This window comes from Lonchura striata, chromosome 17 (assembly GCF_046129695.1).
Source record: "Lonchura striata isolate bLonStr1 chromosome 17, bLonStr1.mat, whole genome shotgun sequence".
NCBI classification, from domain to species: domain Eukaryota; kingdom Metazoa; phylum Chordata; class Aves; order Passeriformes; family Estrildidae; genus Lonchura; species Lonchura striata.
In genome coordinates, this window is record NC_134619.1 from 6,740,769 (window position 1) to 6,762,040 (window position 21,272).

Below are 21,272 nucleotides of genomic sequence, written 5' to 3' on the forward strand. Positions count from 1 at the left end.
AGATCCCTGTCAGGAATACTCGTGGCCACATCCTGAGGCTCAGATGACAGCCTGGGGACCCAGGCACCTCTCTCTGCTCTTGGAGGGGACTCGTGCCAGCAGCAGTAGCTTCTGCATGCCTTACACAGTGCATCACCCCTCAGTCGGGGAATGAAGAGAATCATAAAACAAAACTGCAATAAAAGCACTGAAATAGAAACAGAGAGGGCAAAATGCAAAAGGGAATTAAAAAAAAATAAAATCAAAAAAAAAGGAAAGAAAAATAAAACAAAGAAAGGAGACAGAGCCAAGTGTGAAGATGTGATGGGATGATTGTGCTCTGGGATGCAAAGGCAGCCCATCCTCTGATCCACAGGCAGAGGCAGTTTGAGTGAATGCAGCTCGGGGCACGGTGTAGGCAATGCTCAGTGCCTGCTCTGGGACAGCAGCCTGAGGTAGGGAACAGCACAGCATTGCTGGACACTTGTGCCGCTACCATTTGATGTAAAGGTCTGACTTCGTGTCAGCTCTGCTACCTGGATTAACATTTTTATGCTGCCTCTGAACAGCAGTTAACAGAGCATTCTAATTCTGCTTATGCCAAGAATAAGGAGGATCCAAATCATTACCCCCCAGTTTAGGATTTTCCAGATACTCTGGCCTTGGGCCCAATCTGATTTACAAGCTGGTGGAAGAAAGACTCAGAGCCTTCACTGAGAAGTAGATAAGGCATTCTGGGAAAATTTATTGGGTGAGAATGGAACATTTATTTGGAGTTTCAGTTTTATTTTGGTTTACATTCTAAACTTCCAATTCCCAGAGCCACAATTCTCCCATTGCCTTCATGGGATTTATAGTGGAGTCACTTGACCGGGTTTTGCTATGTCTAACATGTTTCTTTACTTTTTCCTTTTTAATTATTTTCTCCTTTTGACCACAGGCAAAGCAAATAAATCATCTGACATCATGCCAGCAAACTGCCATAGGCACTCAGATTGGAGGAGTTTCTCCTGCCCCAGAAGAGCATTTAAAAAAAAAAACTGGCTGATGACTTGGACGAGGTTCAGGTATGTTTGTGCACATACCAGCAGTTAAACTTATTTCTTTTACTATCTTATCTGTCCATTTCTGGTTTTAAAGGGGAGGAAGTTTGGCAGGCAAGTTACTCTCGGAATGCACTCAGTAAACCATGGGCAAGAGAAGTGAAGAGCATAAACAGAAATAACCATAGGTACAGCAGCTGGGAGCCTGACTGCTGGCTGCTATTCTTGGCTTTACCCATGACTCAGTTGGTGACCTCAGACAGCCACTTCACCCCTCCATTCTCCAGCTTTCTCACAGGCAAAATCACCCATCCCACAGGTCACCCCAGGCAGGGGGACCCTGTGGCTTCCAGGTGAGGGGTTTGGAGGAAAAGCCCCATCCTTCTCCCTCTGCCAGCCCCAGAGCCCTCCAAGACACAGCACCAGGACGTGGTGCCTCCCTCCCCGAGGGGAGCTGGCAACTTTACCCGAGTGCATTTTGCGAAGGAAAAGCACTATAACAAAATGTTGCTAATTTTAGCGTGACAGCATACAACGCATTCCTGCTCTGGACAGAGCTCTGCTATCAGCCAACTTAATTATCCAGTACCTTTGCCCAGTTCCCTCCTCATTAATTGTGCCCAAAGCACTCAGCAAGGCCAATTTGCTGCTTGCTCTCCATTTCTCCTTATGCAAGAGCAATTCCTTGACAGCCGGACCGTGAGGCTGCTGCGCTGGGCAGTTTCTGTGCTTCCCCCCCCAGCAGCTGTAAATAAATATCTCTGCGCTTGGTTCCTGCCCAGCCGCAGCAGATTCCTGGGATGGCAATGCCAGGCACAGCAGTGCCACGGTCGGGGCAGGATGGAGCTGTGCTGCCCGTGCCGCACATCCCTGCAGACAGCCCGGGATGCGCCTCTGGAAAAGCAGAGCCTGGTTTTGCAGGAAAGGCTTCTCGGTGCTGCTTGGGAACCGGCTGGTGGGAAGGATGCCCCTGCATCCTCAAAGCCCCGAGCTATCCGTGGGTACAGCCCGGAGCATCGCAGGCACGAGCAGGAAAGCTGAAATAAAACCCAGAGAGCCCACGGACAGCCTTAGCCCGTCTGTGTGCATCGGGACCGGCAGCCGCACAAAGGCATCCTGGATCTCTCTAATTTCTGTATAAAAACAGGAAACCGCCCCTCCCTTCGCCAAAGCAGAGGGGGAGCTGCGTGGCTCGCATCTGTCTCACCGAGAAAAGGGGCGGAGGAAGGAGCAAACTGCTCCCTTCCTCTTCTCCCGGAGCGTGTCAGAAAGAGGATGCATCAGTCAATTTGTTCCCGGGATATTTTTAAGTCTGTCCCCAGGACAGGTCTTAGGAAACAGTGAGACTTCAGAGCTCAGAGCAGACAGGCTCAGACCACTCTTAACACCCATTTCCAGCGGGAGAAGCAGAGTGAGGGCTTGGTACAAGCAGCAGGGCAGGGATGTCTCCCAAAACAGCCTGGGCATTTCAGGTGGGGACTCTGGTTCAAGTTCCGTTTGGGCTTAGGGCAGCTGAACCCCAGTGTCACCTTATGTGAGGGTTGTTAGTGACCTGGAGGAAATGACTCCTCGAGCAGAAGCCTGCCTGGCCTCCCCTCCTCCTCCTCCAGCTCTCACAGCAGGGAAAGCCGAGACTGATTCAAGACTAAGCAAAAATAAACCCTTTCCCTTCAGAAATGGTGCTTCCCACACTCAACCGGGCTTTGTGAGGCAGGGGGAAGCCTCTCACTTCTGACACAATTCTACAGTGAAAATACCTTAAGAGTGCAGGGATGTCAAATAATACCTGGCCTCTGCCCCACATCCACTACAGAAAGAAGAGAGAAAAGTGAGAAAATATCTATATTCCTACTGTCTTTAGCCCCCTGGATTGAGGGAAATTTACTATCATAACTTGGGAACTCACATGTTTTCTCAGAGCACAGCACCCTGCTCTCCTTTATTCCATCATCTCACCGGGTCTTAGTGATGTAAGATGCCAATATAAATCCTGCAGCTCAACTGCTTGCTCTGGCATCACAGGCAATGCAAATCAGGCTGTAATCACAGCTTTGCCCATTTCAGTGTCAATGAAATCAATGAGAAATAAGGATTGTATGGTGTTAAACCAAAAACCACATTCAAACATCACTGCTCTGCATGTCAGAGTTGGTCTCAGCTTAGCATGTAAGTGAGAAACCTCAAAATCGTTTTTTTTGTGATTTTTGTGCCAACCAGCTTTTCCTGACAATGACTCCTGGATGTTGCTGTGTTAAAAAGGAAATATCAGGGTGATAATTTGTTCACACACCCATAATCATAATTTGCTTTTTCTGCTGTCTTGTAGTCAGCAGGTCATGAACTCTGTTTAGAGATGAAGAAGCAATGGGGAGATGTTCTTCCTGCAAGAATAATAAAAAAGGAAGAATGTAGTTCTCAGGGTAGATTATACAGCTTGAGAGTATCTTTACCTTCCCCTTTTGGGCAAAGGATTTTATTTTCATGATAGACACTTGGCTTCTCAAACCTTCCTCTCAAATACACTCTTCTCTATGCATCAGCATCTCCTTTCCCCTGCAGCCAAAGAGTTGAGACTTCCCATGGGCTCTCCAGACATCTTCAGGAGCTGTTCCACCTGCCTGGGAACTTTTGTACAGGAACCAGACCAAATCGTGCTCATTTTTACAGCTGGAAGATCTCCAAAATGTCACTCAATTCCTGTCTGTTCCAATCTGCTGTGATAGTTCCAAAACAGCTGTGACTTTATAAAATGTGGCCCAGCTTTTTCCACTGTCCATCTTGTAGTCAAGGAAAGGGCATATCTGCCCAGCTCTCCCCTGCCTGACTGAATTTCAGCCAAAAGTAATCAGAGGAGTCCAACCACCTCAGTTTTGTCCTTTCTGTCACTACTTCTCTCTGACATACCTCATAATGAGTGTTCAGCCACCTCTCAAACACTGATGAGAGTTTGAGAGAAAGTCTGTAGGTCACTGAGAGGCTCGGGTGACAGCTGTGGGGGTAATAGGGATTTTAGTGCCCTCCAGTTTGTGGACTGGAGTTTGTGGCACCCAGCAGCAGAGCTGATAACTTGCAATGACTCCTTCTAGGGCAGCATCTTTACACCACCACAGGCAGGCTTTGGGACCTTTAGTCCCAGCCTGGAACACCAGCACTGGCCCTTTTGGCCAAGATTTCTGCTAAGCTCCTTCTCGCTGCCCACCCCCTCCCAGCTTGGCACCAGAAAGCAAACAAAGAGCTCTGGGAGCTGCAGAGTCTGCAGAGTCTGGCTTTCAGCAGGCTGCTGTCTCTTGGGGGACAGACCTGGGTGCCTGCGAGGGCAAAAACCCTGACTGAAGCTTTTCCCACGGTTTGGGCATCAATCAAATGTCAGCTCCAGTGGATTCTCCAGTGAATAATAAGATCTGACAGCATGTGCTGGTTTTTCTCACAGCTGCAGCCCTGGCAGGGTCATTCTATGCCCAGCTGTTTGTAATGGCAGGAGCTCAGCTCTCAATTTTTGATAGAAATGGCCAAAGGGTTAAAAATATTTTGAAGAGAATAATTTAGAAGAACATGAGTGGGCTGATATACAATGTGATTGCATAAGCTCTGTTACATTAGGAAATCAAAATAATCGACCCTTTTCCCTCTAAATGGGATAGAATTTAAAGACCAAATTCTGAGCCTGGTAGTGCAAAATCCTCTCTTAAACTTTGCTCCACGACCTCCAGACACACTCCAGAACTTCAAGTTGCTGCTTTATCTTCAAGATTGAGTACAGGAGAGGCAATCTTTGCACTTCAGGTCCCTGTGGCAAAAACATGACCCCAACAGAATGACTCTTGAGTCAGCCTGTGAGCAGCCCTGGGGAGCCACAGAGATATGCAGGTTTGTAGCACACCTGATAGCTGAGGCAGAGACTGGGATTGGAAACGTGTCTCTGACATTCCACAGGAAGCTTTGAGGCCTTAAAAAAGAGTAAAAAGGCTGTAAAGGGTGCACAGGTACTTCTCACAAGGGAAAAAATTAGCTGTGATGAGACTGCACACCTCAAAGCAGGTATTCTGCCAAGACAGCTCCACCACTGAGATTCACAGGGTGGATTTTTGCCCTGGAGCAGGGCTGGTCCCCAGAGCAGCTCTGCTTCCTGCACCCTCACGTGCCAGCTCTGTGCACACACCAGAGCATCACCTCAGCGTGTCCCCAGCTGCCCTCGGCAGAGGAGCTGCGTGTTCAGGGACAGGGTGAACGTGATCTTTCCAATCTCAGCTCTGACAAACACTTCCTGCAGGCTGTGCTCAGAGCTGCTTCTCCTCTGCCTCTCACTTGGGCTGTAGAAGCTCAAGGACTGTTGCTTCCTCAGAACCCAGTGCCAGGAGCATCTCTTCTGGTCACTCCAGTCTGAATACACTCTGCTGCTTGGAAAGCTTTAAAAAGCCCAGATAGCTGGTGGGGGGAAAGGCTTTCCTAAAGCAAAACATCTCTGAAGCCTTCATCCATCCAGCTTCATCACCTGCCAGCCTCTCAAGAAGCACACAGGCTGGAAACACCCTGGAAGGGATCAGCCCATTCTGCTGCTGCAGCCAGGCTGACACTGCAGAGCACTTTGGAGATGGCATTGAGCAACCGTTGACAGGATTTCTCCAGCAAACTGTGCTTTGCAGACCCATTGGGAACCTTGCTGTATCTCAGTCCTGACACAGGCTGGCTCGTCTCAGATATTCATCAAAAGAGGCCTCCTGCTCCTGAGCATCCTGCCTGGAGTTACTGGAGTCCTCCTTGGAGAGGAAAACCAGCTCTGCAGGTGCTGGTGTGCTGTACTCACAGCTCCCTGCAGCCTATGGCAAAGCTCACCTCTGCTCACCCAGCACCTTCTTAGAATCACAGAATCAGAATGAAACAGAATTGTTTGGGTTGGAAAAGCCCTCTAAGATCATTGAGTCCAACCATTACCCCACGTCTGCCAAACCCACCACTAAACCATGTCACCAAGTGCCACATCCACAAGGCTTTTAAATCCCTTCAGGGATGGTGACTCCACCACAGCCCTGGGCAGCTTCTCCAATGCTGGACAACCTTTTCTGGAAGAAATTTTCCCTTATATCCCACCTAAACCTCCCATGGTGCAACTTGAGGCTATTTCCTCTTGTCCTGTTTTTTGTTGCCTGGGAGAAGAAATCAACCCCCATCTAGCTACAATCTCCTTTCAGGTAGATGCAGAGAGTGAGAAGGTCCTTCCTGAGTCTCCTTCTCTCCAGACTCAGGGCCCTCAGCTCCCTCGAGATCTTCTTGTGTTCCAAGCCCTTCACCAGCTCCATTGCCTTCTGTGGACACACTCCAGCCCCTCAATGTCACCTTGTCAACCAAACACCGGTTTTGAGGTGTGACCTCAGCAGTTCCCAGCACAGGGAGGGCAGTGTCTGTCCTGGTCCTGCTGACCCTACTTAACAACACCAACAAAAAATTAGGGGCAACACCGATGGGATGCCCATCTCTTGCTATCCGGACTTCCTTCCGAGGTGTCCATCGGGTACCCGAGGAACCGGCAGCAGCTCCCGGGCTCCTGGGACACCGCAGCGTGTCCGCCCCCAGCTCTGCACAAGCTCCTTCTCGCGGCGATCGGCGGGGGCAGGGAGCCGCCAGCGCCCCCCCGAGCGGCCGGGACCCCCGGCCCCACCGAGCCATGGGGATGCCCGGAGCGCCGGGACCCGCCGGAGCCCCCGGGACCCCCGAGCCGCCGGGGATGCCCGGAGCCCGGGACCCGCCGGAGCCCCCGAGCCGCCGGGGATGCCCGGAGCCCGGGACCCACCGGAGCCCCCGAGCCGCCGGGGATGCCCGGAGCCCGGGACCCGCCGGAGCCCCCGAGCCGCCGGGGATGCCCGGAGCCCGGGACCCGCCGGAGCCCCCGAGCCGCCGCCGGCCGCGCTCCCGGCGGAGTCGGGCGGCACCTGCGGGCAGGTCCCGCCACTGCAGCGGGGCCGGCACCGCCGGGACGGCTCCGCTGCGGAGCGGCACCGGGAACGGCCCCGGGAGCTCCGGGCGGCGCCTCCGCCCCGGCTGTCACCGTTCAGCACCGACACGGCTCGAGCGAGGCTGCCGCTCTCTCCGCCGGTGCCTCCGGGTGAGGCAGGATGCTGCCAGTCGTTCCCCGGGAGCTCTCCAGGCTGGCACGGGGGAAAGCAGCTTTCAGACACGCAGCAGTGTTCCTGGCTATCGCTGGCAGCATTTCCGATGGCTGGGAAAGGTGCGAGGCCGAGCACCCTGAGCAACCAGTGGTGCGAGTCTGGCTGTTCACTGATAGCCCCATTGCACAGGGGGTTCGGAAGCTCCAGGCGTTTCCTCACAATCCACATTTTTGTTAAAAAGAAAAGGGGGTTTCTCATCATCATCTGAAGGGACAGATGGGATGAAGAATCACAAGGAATCACAAGCCCAAATCATAGAATCCTGGGATGGCATGGATTGGAAAAGACTTTAAGCTCATCTCATTCCAGCCTCCTGCCATGGGCAGGGACACCTTCCGGTAGACCAGGCTGCTCCAAGCCCCATCCAACCTGGCCTTGAACACTTCCAGGGATGGGGCAAATGTTTGTGGGAATTTCTAAAAATCCCAAACACACACTACAAAGCAGTTCCTGAGGACGTGGGAGCCTTTATGGGCATTTATGTGAGCTTCCAGTTAAATGAATTGCTAAAGAAAATCGTGAGGGCTGGTGGCCCGGTCACACAGCAGGAGGGAGCAGCCTGGCAGTCACAACTGCACACTGGAGCTGCTCTGAAGATTTGCACAAGTTGCAGTCAGAGGAGGGACCCTGCTTTGTCTGCAGAAGTCCCCCCTGGGTGAGAGCTGTGTAGATCCCACTGTCGTGACCTGAATGGGTGAAAAGAGGAAAATCCAGAGTGCTGGACATGGCAGGTTGAAAATGTGGGAGGCACATTGGGTCTGTCTGATCCCCCAGTGCAGAGGCAGAGGGATTCAGCTCAGAGATGCTGCTCGCATGGGTGGGGGTCGGGGTGGAGTTTTCACTGCAGGAGTCACATTTGGGGCCTATTTTAAACACGTCCCCCACGTCGCTGAGTGCACGTCTCGAGGATTGAAATAGATGGCGGTTTGATCATTGTCTCTCCCAGGGAAATGGTTTTTAATGAGGTTTTAAATAATGAAGTGGGATAATTTCCCTGGCTGGCAAGATCATGAAATTTTTATGCCTCTTTTCTCTCCCAAAGTTTTATCACCCTTTATTTTTAGTGATGTATAATCCCCGCTTTTGAGAAAAAAAAAAAAAAAGCAGAGAAACCACTGACAGAGGGAAAGCCACTCCTGGGGAGGGAGGCTTAGGTAGGAAGCAGTCTGGGGGAAGTTTCACAGACAGCCATTCCCCATCCTCTGGGGATGGGAGAACACCCCAGTGTTGGTGCCAGTATTGGGTTCACAATGCTGGTGCTGGGTGTAAGTGCTGGTACCGGGACCCAGTGCTGGGTATGTGATGCTGGTGCTGGGTGTGGCACTGGGTGCTGGGTGCTGGTACTGGGACCCAGTGCTGGGTACGTGATGCTGGTGCTGGGTGTGGTACTGGGTGCTGGTACTGGGAGCCAGTGCTGGGTATGTGATGCTGGTGCTGGGTGTGGCACTGGGTGCTGGGTGCTGGTACTGGGACCCAGTGCTGGGTGCGTGATGCTGGTGCTGGGTGTGCTATTGGGTGCTGGTACTGGGACCCAGTGCTGGGTGCGTGATGCTGGTGCTGGGTGTGCTATTGGGTGCTGGTACTGGGAGCCAGTGCTGGGTACGTGATGCTGGTGCTGGGTGCCAATAGCGGCACTGTACCAGCACTCGGTGCATGGTGCTGGGTATCAATAGTAGGAGCACGGTGTGCCAATATCTGACTCTGGGCGCCGGTGCAGGGTGGAGTACTGGGTGCAGGGTGCTGGTACTGGGTACCAGCGCTGGTTCTGTGATGCTGGGCACAGCAGTGGGTGCCCGGCGCTGGCACAGTGGGCAGGGGGCCGGGTCCGTGGGTGGCGCGGGTGGGTGTCCGTGTGCGAGCGTGCGTGTGTGTGCCGTGAGGAAGTGCCAGGGCTGCAATCGCTTTCGGAAGTGGCCGGCGGGGCCGGGCCGGAGCCTGCGCAGTGCCGCCGCCGCCGCTCGGCTCCCGCTGCCGCTCCCTCTCCCTCCGGTGCCCAGCCCGGCGGCAGCGCAGCGGCGGCGGCCGGGGGCGGCGGCGGCGGCGCGGATGCCCGGCCCGTGAGTACCCCGCGCCCCGGCCAGGGGCTGCCGCGGATGGGGGGGACGCGCCCCCATCGCCCCCTCCCTCGCCCGGTGCCCAGCCCAGCCTCGCTCCCCCGGCGGACCCCGCTTTGCCCACCCTCTCTTCCTCCCCCAGCCCCTCTGCGCGCTCCCCCTGCATGGAGCCCTGCCCCGGGCATCCTCCCTCCTGCGCGGCTCTCCCCACGCGCGCCGAGCCCCGCGGAGGATGGAGAGCCCTGCCCGTGCCCGTCTGCCTGTCCGTGCGTCCGTGTGTCCGGCTGCTGCCGGTCAGCGGCCCCGTGTGCGAGCGCTGGGGCGGGGGGATGCTCCGTGGGGACCCCGAGCACCGAGCAGGGAGGGGGAACTCCCCGCCGCATCCCCCCGGGGGAGGGCAGGGCTCCTGCCAGCAGGAGGAGGAGGAGGAGGAGGATGGAGAGGGGGAAGGAGGGGGGCACCCTCCAGCCGCAGGGCCGGCTGTACCGGGGTTTGCCCAGCCCGGGGCGGGGGTTGCAGGGAGGATCCCCCTCCCGGAGGCCTCCCCGGCTCTTCTGCACCCACAGGTGGGTGCCAGGGCGGCGCCGGAGCATCCACGCAGCGCTCGGCCGGGCGGAGCTCCCTGCCCGAGCAGCTCCCCGGGCACCGTGCGAAGGGTGCTGAGCCTCGCCAGGGCGATGGGCGGCCCTGACCCGGCCCGCCGGGGCTCGGGAAGGTTGCCTGAGGTCAGGGCAGCCTCCAGCTGCGGTCCCCGCGGGGTTCTCCAGCAGCGGCACAGCCGAGGGGTGGCTGAGGGACGTGCCTCGGTGGTGTCGAGGACGCGGCTGTCCCCCGAAGGGATGTGACATGCGACGGTCGCCCAACACGAGCCCATCGCGTGGGCGGCGTCGCGGGGTGCCGCCACTTGGCACCGCGGCTCCGTGGTCAAGGGATGGAGAGGGCCAGCACGGCCACCGCGCCATGTGCGGGTCACCCTGCCGTGTGCGGGTCACCCTGCCATGTGCGGGTCACCCTGCCATGTGCAGGTCACCCTGCCGTGTGCGGGTCACCCTGCCGTGTGCGGGTCACCCTGCCGTGTGCGGGTCACCCTGCTGTGCATGGGTCACCCTGCCATGCGTGGGACACCCTGCCGTGTGTGGGTCACCCTGCCGTGTGCAGGTCACCCTGCTGTGCATGGGTCACCCTGCTGTGCATGGGTCACCCGGCCGTGCGTGGGTCACCCTGCTGTGCATGGGTCACCCTGCCGTGTGCAGGTCACCCTGCCGTGTGTGGGTCACCCTGCCGTGTGCGGGTCACCCTGCTGTGCATGGGTCACCCTGCCGTGCGTGGGTCACCCTGCCGTGCCTGGGTCACCCTGCCGTGCCTGGATCACCCTGCCACGTGTGGGTCACCCTGCCGTGCCTGGATCACCCTGCCGTGTGTGGGTCACCCTGCCATGTGTGGGTCACCCTGCCGTGCGTGGGTCACCCTGCCGTGGTGCAGGTCACTGCGCTGTGTGCAGATCACCCTAACGTGCGTGGGTCACCCTGCCGTGCCTGGATCACCCTGCCACGCGTGGGTCACCCTGCCGTGCCTGGATCACCCTGCCACGCGTGGGTCACCCTGCCGTGCATGGGTCACCCTGCCATGCATGGGTCACCCTGCCATGTGCGGGTCACCCTGTCGTGCGTGGGTCACCCTGCCGTGGTGCAGGTCACTGCGCTGTGTGCAGATCACCACTCCATGTGTGGGTCACCCTGCCGTGCCTGGGTCACCCTGCCATGTGCAGGTCACTGCGCTGTGCATGGGTCACCCTACCGTGTGCAGGCCACCACACTGTGTGTGGGTCACCCTGCCGTGTGCGGGCACCGAGAGGTTCCCCGGGAAGCTCCCTCTCCCCATTGCTTCCATGAGGCTGCTCTGGCACGGATCCATGGCCTTATTTAAGAAACTAAACAAAACGTGTTAAGCGAGTGGGAGGGATTCCCCTGCTGCGAGGGGAGTTCATTCCCCTCTGGATGCATCTCCATCCCTGTCAGTGGAGATGCTCATCCCATGTCATGCTGGATGAGCGGAGCTGTGGCATTTGCTGGCCTGGTGCACGTAGTTTTCTTTGGGAAAACGGGTCACCCCAGTGGGCACATATTTCAGAGTATCTCCCAAGGGAGAGAGCCACATCAGACTTCCCTACAAGGATTTTAGCTGCTCCGCGTCAGCCCTTCCCCACAAATGACTCAAGCCACTGATCAAAATACAGTCATGTTCTTCAGCAATTAAACAACCTCCACCTCACAGGATTGTAGTGGAGAAGCAGGAGTTTAGTGACACGAATGTATCTCAGTCAGGGTGCAGTTTTGGTATTATTGTTTAAAAAAAGAAAGAACTGAAGGCAGATAAATAATGAAATGAAATCCAGAAGGGGTAAGGGAGAAAAATACCATGGCAGGGTAGCTGGTTCTGAGTCTGCCCAAGGTGCTGGAGCAGCCCATCTCGGCCATCTCCTGAAGTGCATCCTCTCCCCTCTTGGCTGAGCTTCATTTCTAGTCTTTGCTTTTAGGCTGGACCTGGCTTTCAGCTGGGCTGATGCAAAGTGAGTGGGTGAGCTCAGTGCTCAGAGCTCTTCCCTGTGAGCAACAGGTCAGGAGTGGCAAAGCAGCCACTGTGTCACTCCTCAAGCTCTGCAGAGCATGAGCTCGAGCTCCTGGGGCTTTTCCTCTTCTTTTTTTCCCCCAAATTTTTATCCTTTGGATAAAAGAATTTTGGAAAACTCAGGAGGAGGTAAGAGCCGCTCTGTCTTTCCCTCCCAGCTCCTCCTGCTTGTCGGATCAGTTTGTGCACCAACCTCTGGCCATGCCTGAGCACCCCAAAAAAAACAGGCAGGGCACAGCAAGGCCAGGAGGCACCCCCACTGCCATGCCACACTCAGGGTTCAGCAGTGTGGGCTCTTGCCTGGAATAACAGCAGGTTCTGAGTGATCTGGTGCCCACAGCCTTCGCCTGAGACTTCCTATTGCTCAGTTCCTTATTCATCTGCACATCCCTCTCTGCATTTCCATTAGAGAAGCTGTTCAGAGGGGGGGGAATCTAAATCCAGCTGGTTTTTTGCATTATTTCATGGTTGTCACTTATTCTGGGGAGAAGAAAAGATCCTGGACCTTATCAGTGATTTTTTTTGCATCCCCTCCATGTGTTATAAGCTGGGTTTCACCTGTGGGGAGGACAGGATAGGGAAGTGTCCAACATCTTCCATGGTGTGAGAGGGGAAGGAGCTGAACTCGCAGGGACTCCAAAGACCCTGTCCCAGACTGGGAAGCAGCTCTGTGGTGCCATCACTGCCCCAGCTCTGACAGCTCAGGGAACGGGCATCCAGCCCCAGCCATCTCCCTGTTCACTGCCCATCCTGCACCAGCACCACTCCAGCCTCCTTCAGCTCATTCCCATCACTGCTGGGCTCAGCCAGCCCATTTCCTTTCCCAGCTGCCACTCCATGGGTTGCCCTGTGCAGCACAGGGAGGGTGCTGCAGAAAATCCTGAATCCTCACTGCCGTGGCCATCCGATGGCTGTGATGGTAGCTCCGGTAACTCCACTGGCCAGCTCTTCCCTCTGCTCCCACGGGTTTCAAGACATCCAGAACTTCTCACAGGGATCAAACAACTTAAATCCAGCTGTGCATGCTCTGCAGGAGCCGTTGGCTGTGCTGGTTCACAAGCCCTGGGGTGAGTTCCCTGTGCAGCTGCCCAGCCTTCCTTAGGACCTGGGGTGGCTTTGGGGTAAAACTAGTGAAGGCAGAATCCTGGCTCCATCCAGATCCCAAGGACCGTGTAAAACAAGGCAGCAACCCCAGAGTTTTGATCAACCTTTCACCCTTCTGTCAAAGCGCTCCCTGGGAGCATGGAGAATTATTTTATTTCTGTTATTTTTGGCTGGAAATCCACTGGGTTACTTCTTCAGAGTGGACCAGTAACAGAAACCTCCTGCCTGTGATTTTCCCCCTCCCCAGACACTGTGCGGGGCATGGAGGGTGATGCCTTAGCCCATCCCATCTCCTCTGGGTCCCTGGCACCTCACTTATTCTGGGTGAGTGTACCAGGAGAGGCAGGGAGTGCTGTGCCACTCACCCATCCTGCAAAACCTCCTGCCCTTGGCCATTTCGTGGGAGCAAAATTTAACCAGGAGAAGGGTGGAGCAGCAATGAAAACAACAACAAAGTTCTTTGGGGTTCAGCTTCACCATTCATCTTAGACATGGAAAAAAGGGGGTTTCCTGACAGCAGGAAAATGTATGGTTTTAGAACAAGCCGCCCTTCCAGTTCTCCAACCACTTGGAACCAGCCTCGGTTGACCTTTTGAGGGCTCTGTGCTCCAGCTGTGGAGACACGCTGGGCTTGGGGGCCCAGGTTTGCCACACTCCACACTCACTTGTCAGCACTTGCCCACTCTGGAGGCAGAAATGCTGCAAAGCCTCCAGGGCAACAACGGGATGGGCTCGTGGCATTCCTGTGCACAGCTGTGGCTCTGTGCAGGGGACAGGCTGTGGCTGCACTGGCAGCCCACTCCCAGTGCTGGAAGCACTCCTGCTTCAGCCTAAAGGGGCTCAGCAAAAGGGTTTGGGGCAAGGGTTTGGGTTTTCCAGTTGCTGCCCCTCCTGCAGGTTTGAACCCAAGCAGCTTCCTCGGCAGAAGGCGAATGCCCAAGCAGAGTTCCAGGGCAAAGGGCAGGGGAAGAACAAACAGGTTGGCATTAGTGGACAGAAAGCTTCAAGGCAGACTGGAAAAAACCCAACAAAAACCAAGGGAAGATGCTGCCTGAGAGCCTGGTGTGGGTTTCACCAGGAAAAGAGAGCTGGCAAAGCAGATTTGGGGCTGCAGAAATGTATTGCTGTGACAGCAGCTCGTGTCCTCTGATGGGACCTGCACCCTGCAGCATCCTGGGGGCTCAGCAAAGGGTGTCACCATGGCCTGTCAGATCAGGGTCTCACTGAGATGCCCTGCAAGGCCCACCCCCACCATCTGAGCCCAGAATGCCTGCAGTGGGCACCCACCATGGCCAGGGTCCTGCACCCCAGGGCATGCAGCAGCTGCACTGCCAGACAGTGTCCCAGGGCCACCTCTGTGGCATGGGGCCACACAGGGTGACAGTGCTTCCTTCCTCCCCACACTGCCAGCTCCTCCCTGGGGTGATGGAGCTGAACCCTGCCATCAGTCTTCCCCTTTGGTTGAGCTTTAGATCACCAGGGCAGCTGGACTAAGAGGACACAAAATGCTCACCCTGATCCCTTCTGGTGGCTGGGGCATGGCAGAGCCTCACTGCTGCCCTGGCACCATGACCACACCACAGGGGTCACCTGTGACCCTTGGGATTCTCCAGAACTTGGGCAGGGCATTGGGTCACCAATGCCCCTTTCCCTGGCTGTTTGCCTGCAGGATGAGTCCTGGGGGGCTCATTCCCAGTCCCTCTGTTTCAATGCAGCACCAAAGTCTGATGTGGGAGGAAGTTTTGCTGATACAAGTGACAGCCCAGCTCTGAAAGCTGTAGTCAAGGGACCTGATGCTGAGGACATGTCCCAACTCTGGAACATGTCCCCACCAGCACAAAGTGACATCTGCCTGAAGCCAGGCCTCCAAAGGCATCTGTCAGGGCTGGCAGTGTGCAGGCAGCAGCACCCACAGCTGAATAAACCATGGTGGGCAAATGCCCCTGGGTGCAGCGTTTGGGACGTGCTTCCCTTGTCCCCAGCTGTCCCCAGCTGCTGGTGTGGCCCTGGCCTGGCTGGTCCCACCACTGGTTGAGCCAGGCTCAGCCCTGCCCTGCCCACATCAATGCCACGTGGGGCCACGCTTTGGGTGGGAAGTGTGGCTTGAGAGCAGGGCCAGACCTGTCCTCAGCATGGTCACACTCACCTCCTGCCCGTGCCAGCACAGGCTCCCAAAGCTCCTCCTGCACCTCCTGGTGCCTCCCTTGCAGGGCTCTGCATGCAACCAGTGGGGTTTGGTCTTGTACTGGGGCTGAGGGAAAAATCATCCCTCGGTCGTGTTGGGAGCTCTCAGAGCTGTGCCCTTTGATCCAGCATTGCCCTGTGATGCAGAGTTCTTCCTTTTCATCCCACTCCTGCCTTGGTCCTCTGTCTGGTTCCTCATTTCCTTGAAAGATGCCACTCTTCATCCCTCAGATTACCACTGTCCTGAGGTCTCTGGCAGCTTGCTATGAACCAGGAGCAGCCCAGCACCTGCCCAGCTCAGCTCTAACCCTGGCCATGCTGGTGCTGTATCCCTCCCTTTCCTCTGATCTTCCCTCCCGTCAGCCCCCAGGCTCCTCCAGCCCTTCAGCCCCGCTGAGTATTGATCTCTGCTCCTTCTGCTCCTTTCCCACCAATCAGTACCCAAGGCAGAACAGGCACCTGCCCTAACACCACAATACCTCTAGCAGTAGAAACATCACTGGCAGGGCTTGCCGTACTAAATCCCCCAGCTGATTGCCATGGGGCTACATTTATGTTACAAAATAATTAATTCTGTTTCAGTGCAAAAGCTGGGGTCGGGGAGGTGGTTGGTGGCAGAGCTGTGCCTGTCGTGCTGCCCAGTGGTGCCAGGACAGAGCCATGGGTCTGTTCTCCTCTACTCAGCAGGAGCTGGATAGGTTTGTGTGGTCCTTTTGGGAGGGCTTATGGTTGGATTTAGCTTGGAGGATGCTCAAGCAGAAATAAATACACTGGGAGCAGAGATGGCTGGTCTGGAGAAGGACCCCAGCATCATGCTCATCCTGGGAGAAGAGGGGCTGTCAGCTCTCGTGGTGTTAAGGACTGGGGAGGTGTTCAGACACACTGAAGCATCTCACACTTCCCATCAGCAGGATTTGCCTTCCCAGCCTCTGGGAATGGCAGAGAAATCACTGCAGGGCAGAGGATCTCCCCAAAGGTACCGCTGGCCTCCGCTGCCTCAGCCACATGCGTGGGCACATCTGCAGCGTTATCAGTGCTGTGGGCTCTTTATCAGTGCCGTGGGCTCTCAGGGCAGCGAGGACACAGCAGGGTGCAGCCACATGGGCATAACCACAGCAGAGCCCACCCAGCCATGCCAAGGATCCCTGGCACCTCTGTGCTGGTAGGATTGAGGTCAGCCCAGCCCCATCCCGCAGAGCCCAGGGGCTCAAGCCCTCAACCTCTTTAATCTTTTTCTAAAAGATTGCTAAGGAGGGGGGGGTGGGATTGAAAACCGAGTCTAAAAATAACTCCTAAAACTTCCTGTGCTGCTGGCAGGTGGCTGGGACAGGCTGCGGGGGCGGGAGGCAGCTGTGGGGCTCGGCGGCGGTGCCTGGGCTGCTTCCATGGGGTAACCCCGGCAGAGGGGTCCCGGGGGGTGCCAGCCCCCTGCCGCCCACCCCGGCTGCCTGCGGGGCTGCCTCGCCTCTGCTTGCGCTCAGTGGCTGCTTCCAGCCAAATTTGGCAGAGATCAGAGGTGCTGGGACCTCCTGGGAGAATGCCAGGGAGGGGGTGGGGAAGCTGCAGGCTGTGCTGAGCCCTTATTAGACGCTGGAGAATCCAGCAGCACGCGGGCAGCCGGGCTGCCAAGCTCTCCTTGTGCTGATCCAGCGTGGCTGGTCTAGCAGGTGATGGGTGTTTGCAGCTCCTCCAAGGCATGGAGATGGAGAGAGCTCGGATCCGGTGCTGCTCCTGGCTGAGGCATCACTGGGCTATGACAGGGACTTAGATAGGCATGGTGTCTCTGTTGCCACTGGGGGTTTGTTCATTGTCCCCACCCAAATGATCCTTGCAGGGTTCTGTGATGAGCAGCAGAGCTGCTGTCCTGGTTTTGACCCATAAAATACGAAGGGAAGGTCTTTTCCTGGGGTGGAGAGTGGCCAGAGAACAAAAACACTCTCGGTGCCTGTGAGCTGGGGATGCCGGAGGCCAGGGGAGCGTGGCTGCATCCTGACAGCCCCAGCTCTCGCCCTGCCTCGTAGCAGCAAAGGGAATCCTGGAAAACCTTCTGGGGGATAAACGAGGTTCGGGTGCCCGGAGAAGCGGAGCCCGGCTGAGCCCCTGGAGCGCCAGGGGGAGAGGGCAGAGGAAGGAGCTGCCGAAGCCGGCGGTGGATTTGGGGTGATGGAAGGTGTCCATCCGGATGGAGCGGCGCTGGGGCCAGCAGCAGCACAACGGCGTTGGGCTCGGGAGGAGAGGCGATGATAACTCGGGTCCCGGGGAAGGAGAGGGAAGCGGCGGCGCTGAGCCGGGCGCTGGGATGAGCTGATAACAGGCACATGGTGCTGCCCCGGGGCAGCGGCGTGGGCGCCAGCATCCCTCCGCCCCTTCTCCCCTCGCTGCCCTTCCTCACCTGCGGTGAGACCGTGCCACTGAGGGGCAGCCGCCAGCAGACACCACAAGCGGTGCTGGTCGCTTGTGGGCTGGAGCCTCCTCTGCCCACAGCATTGTCGAGGGTGAATTTAATCAAGAAAACGGAGGTTGGCCGCTGATTTCTCTCTCTCTCTCTCCCTCTTCTGTTTCTTTTTTTTTTTTCCTGAAGAGGAAAAAAACCAAACAACTTTGTTTGTGAGTCACTCTTGGCCGAGGCAGCAGGGCTGCGCTGTGCATCAGGCTGGCACATCCCACCTCGCACGGGCGATGCTGCCGGGAGGCACCGCCGGCGGCTCTGACTCAGCCCCAGCTCAGCACAGCCCCTGTCCCCCCACTGCCCACCTCGCTGCCGGTGTCTGTGCCCTGTGGGCAGTGCTGGAAGCCCGGGGACATCGGGAGCACAGTGTGGCAGAAAGCACTGTCGCTTTGAAGTGGCCTCGGCTGGTCAGCGAGGACCTGGGTGCAACCTGCACGCACCCTGGGGACATGTCCTGTCTGTCACCCTCGGCAGAGCCGTTCCTGGCCACGGGGCTGTTCCAGCACCAGCGTGGCCGGGCTATCTCCAGGAAGGTGCCATCAGTGCCTGGGGAGCCCCATCTGCTGCTGGATCCAGCCCTCCTGGGAGGCAGGAGGCTGACCTGGCTCAGCCCCTGGTGGGACCCACCGTGGCCCTCGATGGGGCAGCTGGCCCCATGATGGAGCAGCAAGGACAGCATCTGGGCTGGGCTGGGGCTTTCCCAAAAAAGGCCTGAACTCTTCAGTTGAGTTTGCCACTTCCCTTACCACTCCCTTTCCTGTGAGAGGATGTGCTCAGCCGCTTTTCTCTTTCTCTCTTCTTTTCTCCCCCACCTCCCTGCCCGCAGACTGGCGGTCCTGGCGATGCCGTGCACCCCCTGAGCCAGCCGGGGTCACCCTGGCTGGTGCCATGGCCAGGCTGCAGGTATGGACACAGCACAGGAGCTGCTCCCACACCCCCCAGCCCTCCCAGCACCCACGGCACAGGGTTGGTGGGCACATCAGGGAGCAGCACAGGTTGTGCTGGGAGTGCCCCTGCACTGAGGTGGGTGCTGATTTGTGCCCCATGCTGCAGAACTGGGGGAGGTTGCTTTGCCCAGGGTGAGCAGGGCACAAGGAACTTCATATGCAGGTGGATGGGATGGGACCAACATCTCAGCAAGGCCTGCTAGAAGGGGAGGTTCCCCTTTGAAAGTGATTTTGGGGAGAGCTCGTCTTGTCCGGTTGCATGGAGGTTCCCCACTCCATTTGGCAGGAGGACAGTGTGGTGCCAGACATCATGGGGACATCACGGGCGTGTGATGCCACCTGGCACAGCCCAGGGGCACACGGGGACTCCAGACTCACGGGGGCCTTGGGGAGCTCAGGGAGGGTGGCTTCTGGGGCTCTCTTCTCTCTGTGGGGAAATGTCCCCTTTTTGTCATCCTTCCTGTTTCTGCAGCCTCGAGCGCACGCCCCTGCCTTCCCTCCAGCACTTCCCTATCCGCCAGCCCCAGCAGCCCCGTGGGGAGGCCTGGCACTGGGGCAGCTGTTGACAGCCTCACAGCACCCAGCCCCTGCCAGCGTGGAGAGGTGGGGGTGCCAGGGGCAATAAAGGGTGCTGGGAAATCATCCCTGCAAATCCAAATCCAGACCACGATGGCAGTGCCTTTCAGTGTCCATCAGAGTGTGCTGGTGTTGTCTTTTGGTGCCAATCCAAATATGCTGAGCTTGGCTTTTGGTGCCAGCCCAGATGTGCTGGCATTGCTTTTTGGTATCAACAAGCATCACACCAGCAGCACCTCTTGGTGCCATCAGACAAGGTCCCTGTGGTCCCTGTGCAGGCCCACAGTTCCTTTCTCCCTTTTCCCCATGGCACAGCACACTCCTCCAGAATGGCCCTGGGTGTGTCCACATCACCCAGGGTGGGCAGAGACCTGATCCTGCTCCTGGCCAGGTGCTGAGTATGGGAAGGGGGTGCTCCTGCCAGGGGATTCCACTCCCTCCTGCTGCCTCTTCAGGGTGTGTTGGCTCAGCCACCTGCAGGTCAGCTCTGGCCAACAAGCAAACGAAGTACCTGGATGTCCCCACAGAGCAAAGCCACACGCTGGCCCCACATTCTGGTCCCTCAGTCACCCCCAGTCCAACTGTTCCATAGCCCAGGGCTGTGGCAGAGCCAGGCTGAGCTGGGAGGGAGCTGGGCTTTCCCAGTCTTCAGGTTCTCCTGCTCATCTTGTTCTCCCAACCCCAGTTCCTGCTGGTGCCGCAGCCCCCACGGGGCTGGGTGCCATGGGATGAGCAGTGGGATGTGGGTGGGCAGTGGGAAGAGGGGTGCTGGCAGTGGAAGATGGTTTGGACCAGGGGAGGCAAAGGAAAGGGGATAAGTGGGGACCCAAAGGCAGCACGGTGCAAGAGGGAGCAGAGCTGCTGCTGAACCGGGTGACAAGGTCACAGCCATCCTGCCAGCACTTGGGGCTATAAATAGGGACAATTGGGAGTGAAACACAGACTCTCTCCTTTTTCGTTCCTGTGGGAGCACTGGGAGTGTGGGAGGGTTTGTGAGGGCCCAGGAAAGCACTGCTGGGTGATGGCTGTGCTGGGAACAGGGTGGGGCTCTACCCCCAGGGCTCATGGAGGCCTCTGGGGACGGCGCTGTCCCCAGCTGCATCCCACAGCCTTGCTCTGTCCCCTTGCTGAGTAACAGCAAAACTCAGACCCGAGACGCTGAGGCCTGGGGCTGCTCAAGGTGGGGATGCTGAGGCTGAGATCTCCAGGGGCTCTCCCTGCCTGCTGCCTCTGCTCCATTCCTTCCTTCTGGCAGGGGAAGGACCAGGATTGCTGCCCACCACCCTTGGCAAGGCACAGGGAGGTGGACGCAGCTGTGGCTTGACATAACCACTGCCCATGCTGAGCCCAGCATCTCTCCTACCCAGGAGCATCCCTGCTCCAGGCTGAGTCAGTGCTGTGGGCGGGGACAGGCAGCTGGCATGGGACAAGGTTTGGTTTGGGACAAGGGGCTGTGAAAACTCGCCACCACCACCCTGTTTCCTTCCACTCACATGATGCCGTGGAGCAGCTCCGACTTCCCCATGCCATGCCTGAAGACAACAGGGATTTCGGCCTCTCTTCCTCATGGCACAAGCATGGCCAGGGGTGTGCAGGGCAAGCCCTGGACCCCTCACCCTGCCAAGCCCCACTGCTGCCTGCAGTGAGCCCCACAGCATCCCCAAAGTGTGGGATGGGATCCCAGGCAAAGCAGGGGGCTGGCAGAGCATGTCCCAATGCATTTCCTCTTCTACTTTCCTTCTCACTTCCTTTTCTTGCACTTTCTGCCTGTTGCCCTGCCCTCGCTTGCCACCTGCCCAGGGCTTTCCCCAGCACTCAGCAGCCCCCGGAGCCGCTCGAAGCCGGGGATTCTGTGCAGTAACGTGGTGCCACTCCTCTCCCTCCCCACAGGCTCCATCCAGGAGGTGGCAGGGACATTAGCCAGGGGGTCTCACAGCTCACCCACGGGCTGGGAGGAGCTGAGAGTGGCAGAACAGCCCCTGAAGCACGACCCAACGCCGCCCACCGTGTATGAGGCTGGGACACAGGTGAGAGTGACCAGCCAGGGGCCAGAGAGGCAAGCAGGAGCCACAAGTAAATTACAGCAAGCCACTGCACGGGGGCTGCTCCTCTATCTGCTTGCACAAGATGGGGTTTGATCACTG

The 21,272-nt window shown here is 57.2% G+C and overlaps 1 protein-coding gene across 1 annotated transcript in view; it reads left to right on the forward strand.

The window, feature by feature from the left end:
- Positions 1 to 9,189: 9,189 nt before the first annotated feature.
- Positions 9,190 to 21,272, forward strand: part of RGS19 (regulator of G protein signaling 19) — a 120,499-nt gene continuing 108,416 nt past the window's right edge. The window contains exons 1-2 of the mRNA XM_021527292.3: positions 9,190 to 9,243; positions 21,019 to 21,155. The gene's annotated coding sequence lies outside the window, so the exon portion shown is untranslated. The remainder of the gene's footprint in view (positions 9,244 to 21,018; positions 21,156 to 21,272) is intronic.